The sequence below is a fragment of the Equus asinus genome, chromosome 17 (genome assembly GCF_041296235.1).
Source record: "Equus asinus isolate D_3611 breed Donkey chromosome 17, EquAss-T2T_v2, whole genome shotgun sequence".
Lineage (NCBI taxonomy): Eukaryota > Metazoa > Chordata > Mammalia > Perissodactyla > Equidae > Equus > Equus asinus.
Window position 1 is genome coordinate 15,148,140 of NC_091806.1, and position 8,471 is coordinate 15,156,610.

General features: G+C 34.9%; 1 pseudogene; it reads left to right on the top strand.

The window, feature by feature from the left end:
* The first annotated feature begins 304 nt into the window (after positions 1–304).
* On the top strand, positions 305–1,233 carry LOC139040904 (olfactory receptor 5M3-like; annotated as a pseudogene).
* Positions 1,234–8,471: the final 7,238 nt, after the last annotated feature.

The following is an 8,471-nucleotide window of genomic DNA, read 5'->3' on the forward strand; positions in this document are numbered from 1 at the left end:
TTGGCTAATCACTATATTTAGTACTAGCAGGTTTCAATCACAATATTTCGTATGCCTACTGAGTAATAGGGCCTGTGTATTTACTCATCTTAGTATCCTCTAGAGAGTCTGTTACCTAGCAAGTCTTCAGAAATGATTTGTTGAAAAGAATGGCGAAGTGCAGTCAAATATTTAATAAAGGAAACAATGAAAAGAGGCAGGGATAAAGATATACATTAATAAATAATCAATACTTGATTTCAAAATTTATCTCCTTTTAGCTATCAATGGAGTTAGTAATTAATATTGACTTAGAACTGAGGAAATGCTCAATTTCACTGATGTGACAGAGTTTATTCTTTTGGGACTAACCAGCCATCGGGAATGGCAAGTTCTCTTCACCCTCTTCCTGGTGGTCTATGTTATCACCATAGAGTGTAATATTGGCATGATCATGTTAGTTAAGGTCAGTCTACAGCTTAACAGTCCTGTGTAGTTTTTCCTCAGTCACTTGTCGTTTGTTGATGTGTGCTTTTCTTCTAACGTCACCCCTAAATTGTTGGAAAACCTGTTATCAGAGACAAAAATTATTTCTTATGCTGGTTGTATAATCCAGTGTTTCTTCTCCATTGCCCTTGCCCATGTGGAAATTTTTATTCTTGTTGTGATGGCATTTGATAGATATATGGCACTTGGAAACCCTCTGCTCTATGGCAGCAAAATGTCAAGGGTTGTCTATATTCAACTGATTTCTTTCCCTTATAGATATGGTGTTTTGATTAGTCTGGCAGCAGCATTATGGACTTATGGCTTGTACTTCTGTGGGAAAATTGAGATCAACCACTTCTACTGTGCAAACCCACCTCTCATCAAAATAACCTGCGCTGGGACCTTTGTGAAAGAATATACAATGATCACACTTGCAGGCATTAAATTCACATATTCTCTGAGTATAATTATCACATCATATCTGTTCATTCTCATTGCTATTCTACAGATGCACTCAGAAGAAGGAAAGCGGAAGCCTTTTTCCACCTGTGGGTCCCATTTGACAGCTGTCATCATTTTTATGGAACTCTTATCTTTATGTATCTCAGACGTCCCACAGAGGAGTCTGTGGAGCAGGAGGAAATGGCGGCTGTGTTTTATACCACAGTGATCCCTATGTTGAATCCCATGACTTGCAGTCTGAGGAATAAGGATGTGAAAGAAGCCATGAACAAAGTGATCTGCAGAGCATGTTTAACAAAATAAAATAAAATTGAATTAATTTTGTCTTCTATGTCTCATCAGTATTTATTTGGCAACTGGTTATTGCTCATTTACAAAGTCTCAAATTCAGAGGAAAAAGTACATTACCCCATTCCTGTAGTTGTGAGTATAGGATTAATTAAAAAATAATAAATTAATTAATTGAAAAGGATATTTGAACTAAAGTTCGTAGGTACATTAATTGAAATTTATCAACTATTTAGCTGGAACAAAAAGCTTTTGTTTTTCTTATTCAAAAATGAAGTGGATGAGGGGCTGGCCCAGTGGTTCAGGGGTTAAGTTCCCACATTCTGCTTCGGTGGCATGGGGTTCTCTGGTTCAGATCCCAGGTGTGGACCTATGCACCACTTGTCAAGCCATGCTGTGTTTGGCATCCCACATATAAAGTAGAGGAAGGTGTACACGGATGTTAGCTCAGGGCCACTCTTCCTCAACTAAAAAGAGGAGGACTGGTGGTAGATGCTAGCTCAGGGCAAATCTTCCTCAAAAAAAATAAATAAATAAAGAGTACGAATTTGGGAAATACTTATCAATTTGCCCACTTAGAGAGTAATTTGGGGCAGAAAAGTGACAGCATATTTCATTTAGTTGTCCAGCATGAGGCCATAAAAATAGTCATTTCTCTGATGGTTATGAGATTGTTTAAGGTTTAAGGCTTCTTTCATTGTGAAGGTTTGGTCTGTCCAGAGAGTACTGCTTTGGAAATAGCAATGTTATTGTATTTAATTCTTTTTTACATTTTTGGTGTTTACAAGCCACAATATGATAAGTGTCTTTCTTTTACAGATTCCAGTAACCACCATATTTCAACTCCAATGTTGGCAGGGACAGAATTGTGCACTTCACATGTGTCCCCGCCAAAGTGTCTTTGGTCTCACTGAAGAGTGGGTAGAATTAGTGGATAGATGTGTCATTTTGAAAGCACAGCTCTCCAGATTCCACTTAATAAATTGTATTTCGCACATCTGCAGCTAAGATATGGAACTTAAATATTTTAAAATAATTTTTGTGTTTGAAAGAAATAAAGTATTTAGAATGGCCTATTGAGAGTTAAAAAATAACATATGCTGCCATAATATATTAACAGGACTTGGTTCACACTTTTATTCTACTTCATTTTTAGGAAGTACAAGCACGAGGCAACAATTTTGTCATTTGGACTTCCTTTGGTCTCTATGTCCCATAAATAAATATAAATAAATATAAGACACAAATAAATATGAACATACATACACACAAAAGTGTATTCATACATATATATATACATAGATGATCTTTTATTTTGTTGTAGGAAACACATAAAGAAATTTAATACATATATTTAAATTACACATTTAATTAATTGCAAATTCATCTGCAAAGAAGCATCTATAGAACAAAATTGATGCAATATGAGAAAAAACCCTTCTCTTTGTCCAATTTTGAGTTTTCATTTTCCTTAAGAGAAACTAGAAATGAATATGAACTCATTTTCACATACTCACATATATCTTGGGCAACACTTTAAAGCGATTTCCATATAAACACATTGCTATTTTAGATTAAATTATATCTCTGTGTCTATAGTTGTAAACTTTGAACTTCCTAAAGAATTTAAGAGCTAACATACTTACTGTCACTTTTGAGGTGAGATAAAAGTTGTTTGTTTTGGTAATAAAACTATGTATTGGGGAACTCTTGATATGCCATATTATTTGCTGATGACTAATAAATTTCAAACTATGTTTTAAAAAATTATTTTGATTGAGGTATCATGGGCATACAATATTTTATTATTTTCAGGTGTGCAGCCTAATAATTCCATATTCGTATACATTGAGAAAGGATCACCACAATAAGTCTAAGTTAGCATCTATCACCATATATAGTTAATTTGTGTGTGTATGATAAGAATTCAAAATACAAGTTTAAAGCATTTTAATAGGTGTTAGCAGGTGGATTTGGATGACCTTTGTTATCTCTTTGTTTTCATATGTGAAATCCTTTCTCTACTTACTTTATTGGAAAGACATTTAGTTAGTTTTTTAAAGAGTGTTCCATGGAGAATTGTGATGCCAAGGTCAATGGTTAAACCATGTTTCTGGTTTGAGTTTACAAATTTCAAATTAATCTGTTGGTGACCTTGGAGAAGTCACTTTTTGCAATTCATCTAGTTAACTTCTAGCGTGTACTCTCTGATCTCTGATACCTCTTCTGGCTCATATTTCCATCAGTCTAAATTCCTTGGCAGAACCTAAAGCAATTTTGCCATTTGCTAAACATTCAGAACAATTCCATAAAATACTTTTAAACATGGATCTTATTGCTACATTTATTTCTAAATCTATCAACTTCATTACATTTAAGAATCTCCAACATCTAACCATAAAGCATCTTTCTCTCTTCTGTCAATCTCTCTATTTCTTGCTCTCTCTGACATACACACACACACACACACACACACACACTTTCTTTTTTTCAGATGCACATTTCCTTGAGAGAGTGAATATTACATCAGAATTCCCTGGTGATAATGAGTTTATCTCATAGACTTTCTCCATAATAACTGAGAAGGGACTCAGAAGTTCTGGGTACTTGGCGGCTGAAGAATGCAGAGGAAAACTTTGCCTGAGCACAATAATTTTCCCTAATCTTCCAGACTAAATAAATGTAATTAGTATATAGTTTAGAGTCTCTTAACAGCCCAGGTTGGCATTCTGCTTCTTTAACCTACTAGCTACCTAATCTTGGTTGAGAATCTTAAACTCATCACTATCTAACATATGCATATTTTTTCTTCAACATAAGGATAATATTAGTCACAATACTATAGTGGTTGTCAGATCATAATTGTAAACTGATTTGTGGTCAAACTCTCCAAATAATTTCAATTTTTTTAAGTGTTACATATGGGATAGGAATTGTGCTGAGAGTTACATCGATATTATTGGAGATCCTCACATCACTCTGTAAGATAGTAGTTTTCCGGTTCTAGTGATGAGTATTGATGCTGAGAATTGTTACTTACCCAAGATGATGTGGTTGAAGTGGGAGAGCCAAGGTTTTATTCCTGATCTGCCTGACTTCAAAGTCAATGCTCTACTGACACCCAGAAAAGCCTAAATTCAGTGAGACAAATTGTTCACTATAATTGGCTACTTCACCAATGACCTCTACTTGGACTCATTTTCCACCAGTGTTCGCAAGTGATTTACATTGTCGAGGCATCTGACATCTATAAAAAAAACTATGAGATGCATAAGGCATGCATTATGTGATTGTATATCCTGACAGGTGGTGCTCATTATAATTTTTTTTTTTTTAAGATTTTATTTTTTCCTTTTTCTCCCCAAACCCCCCCGGTACATAGTTGTATATTCTTCGTTGTGGGTCCTTCTAGTTGTGGCATGTGGGACGCTGCCTCAGCGTGGTCTGATGAGCAGTGCCATGTCCGCGCCCAGGATTCGAACCAACGAAACACTGGGCCGCCTGCAGCGGAGCGCGCGAACTTAACCACTCGGCCACGGGGCCAGCCCCCAGGTGGTGCTCATTAGAACTGTAGCACAACAGAAAAGAAAGTGACGTACCGAAATTTTACGTGGTGCAAACCAAGAATATTTTCCTGAGATGCATAATTGTTGAGCGTGAATGAAAGAGAGAAGAATTCGTGTGAAGGTAAGAGTTTATTCCATGACATCAAGAATTTTGATTTCTTAATTTTATTATAAGAATTATTGTTCCAATTATGCTCCTTAACTCCTCCTACCCCTGAGATATTTCTCGAATTTCACTCAATGTTTCTTCCGTAATTACCCGGACAGTTGCTTAAGGAGGCGCTCTGAATGTTCTCAATGTTGAAGATTCAGTTATAAATAGTGAGAAATTTTGATCTGCTGTTCTCCTTTGCTGAAGGTGGGTCTGCAAATTGTATATGCTTTACAGTACAGATGAATGCAGTCAAATCTTTTAATTTTTATTTATATTTTGAAGAGAAGACTGAGACCTCATTTTTAGACTTATTCATTATCACAGTCTTCTTCTGTGTGGAATTATATTACTGGGAAATATTCTTATTTCTATCCAGAGTTTATTCAAAACATCGTAAGAATGCGCTTGTTACAAGCTCATTGTCACAAGCAAACTTACCAATTGCAAATTTTTTATTTATGATTTTTTACCCTTTGACTCTTCTCTACCAAGGCTATTGATTTTCATGTTGTTGTGTCAAAATCTATGTGAATGGAGTTGAAGATCTTGCATCAGTGGGATACTTGAACCAGTAATTATACCTTCACTGTTTTTCTTCAAGAGAAATTATTGAAAGGTTAATAAAAATAGAGTTCCTTATTTGTAAATTATGCATCCCATCTTCTCCATTGCCTTGATGAATGATGCACATGTCTGTAATAAATTGGTTCTAACTCAGAAGTCATTTGGTTGCCTCTTCCCAAGTTTATGTGATCACCTAAACTTAGGGGAGTAGGGAGAAGAAGTGGTCCAATATCTTTGTAGTTTACCCTATTTCAGGGTCGCACTAAGGCTATCCTAGAGCCTCAAAGATGAAATACTAGAAGAGTAACTTTCTTGCGTCTTGGAGGAAAATCAAAATGAAATTTAAATGGAAAGAAATAGAATAGCAAATGGGTTATCAAAAGACCAGCAATATAAAGTTATTAAGAGTACAAGACTGCAGTCAAATTAATTGGTTTGCACCCCAATCTCATCAAATGGCAGACAACTGACCCAGGGAGACCTTCTTAGTCTTTCAGTGCTTCAGTTTCCTCATTTGTAAAGTGATGATGCTACTAGAACCTGTGTCATGCAAAAGGTTTAGTAAGCATTCAATAAATGTTGCTATCCTTACTAATATTATACATTTCAACCTGTTGCCCCTACAGCAATCTTTCTTGGATCGTTTTAATAATATTGGAATATTGTAATGTGATATGTGAAGCTGATCTAGACATCAATATGTTTTAAAAAAGTCATATGTGTGAATATATTCCTGAATATCTGTTAAATGTCGCAAATAAGCTGGACAGTTTAAGAATTCCAAAATAAATGAGACAAAGAACACTACCACAGAACTAACAATTATGTGTAACGAAGAGAAATACACACATTATACATGAACTAAGATTGGAGAGGTACCAGTTTGTGCTTTTTAGATGCTTTGATGCTTTTTCTTTGTTTTATACTTAAAACAGTATAATAGTACCATTAATCGTTAATTACAGAGTTATCTATTCATGGAGAGGGACCAGCTGTTTTTACAAAGAGAAATTTCTGACCTTAGCTCTATTTCCCATACAGAGTCTGTAGCTCTCATCTGGGTAAGTATTTCCACACCTAAAAGGAGCCAAAACAGATGAGCTACAATCCAGGAAATCTATAGAAAAGGAAAGTTTAGTTCAGAACTAAAACTTTAGCGTCTACTATGTTATATGTTCAGTTTACATTAGGTATGGTATATTTAATTTCCATATTAAGCAATTTAAGGGTAAAAAAAATAATTCATAGAGATTAATTAACTTCCCAAATGCACTATGCTACTAATTGGAGGGGGTCATGATAGAATCAGAGCTCATATACTTTTTAATATATAAAGGAATATCTCAAGCAGCACTCTTTTTCAACATGCCAAGCTACTATTTCCTCTTCTGAGCTTTTGCATTTGCATTCCCTTCTTCCTTCATATGTCTGCATAGCTGGCTCTTCTTGTCAACTCAAGTCACCTCTTCAGAGATCTTCGTTGATCACTCTGTCTGTACCTCACCTCCCCTTATTTCTTATCTTACTAGCATGCTGTAGTTTTCTCATAGCAGCTCCACTCTGTAAAATATCTAATTTGTATATTTGTTTATTATTTACTCCTTTTTAACAAGAAGAGATCCTGATGCAAGCCAGAATCTTGTATTACTTGTTTATCTTCATATTCCCAAAATTTAGAATATTTCTAGATATAACAAATATATCTGACATATAATTGACTTTAATATTTATAATATGAATTATTATAAGCAAGTATAAACAGAAGCCCAAGTATAAATCAATACTGTATTCTTCACTGTTCCTATGGAGAATTTAAATTCCCAAGATGATTCTAATCCTACAGACACATCCTTAAGATCCATGTCAAGTTTTTACTTCTTGAAAGAAGTAAACTGGGGAAGTGTATTAAAAGGAGAAAATATTGGAGGGAAAATTTCCCTTGTAGTGACATTAAATTTGAATACAATAATTATAAATTGAATTGATTGCTTCTGAAAACCAGGGAAACCTCATGTGACACAGTGGTTATTAAAACTTGTCACCTAAACTTTGCCTCATGACCTTTATCTATTGACATAATGTTGATAGTGTGTGCTAGGTCATTGAACCACTTGTAGTTTACAACTGACAGAGCCTGAGCTGTTAAATCCCTTTACTGCTAAGAGTAGTAGCAATTAAACAAGCATAACGTTTAGCTAAACAAAATAAGATGACTAGGGATTTCATGTGTTGAAAGCATATGATATCATATGCTGCATCATGGAGGATAATTATGTCAATAACTAGATTGTAACACCAATTACCACTGACAAGTCCTAGCCTGGCTTTAGTCATAATTGAGCCCTGTGGTGATATCATATTGTAATAATTTAGCAAAGTAGAAATGTCTAATTTTAATAATATATGTTATCAATGAATGTAATATGCTATTTTACTGTTAGAAAACTGATAAACATTAATTGTAACTACCTATAAGTCTTATTAAACAAAACATTACACTTATACATTCTCATCTTGGACATTGTGCAAAATCTGCATTGATTTTTAAATTATATGAATTGTAATAAGGATAAATGTGACTCAAAATTTTCCAGAAGGGGCTGGCCCCATGGCCGAGTGGTTATGTTCGTGCACTCCCTTTGGTGATCCAGAGTTTTACGGTTCGCATCCTGGGTGTAGAAGTAACACTGCTCATCAAGCCACACTGAGGCAGCAATCCACATAGCAGAGCCAGAAGGACCTACAACTAGAGTATATAACATGTACTGGGGAGATTTGGGGAGAAGAAGAGGAAAAAAAAAGACGATTGGCAACAGATGTTAGCTCAGGTGCCAATCTTTAAAAAATGAAAAAAAAGAAAGAAAGCAGAGAAGTAATTGGTACAAAAAAAAAAGTTTCAAGAATAAAATAAAGATATTCATGCTTTTTATTTGTCCTTAGGCAATACACATTGAGCCTATGTGAAGGCA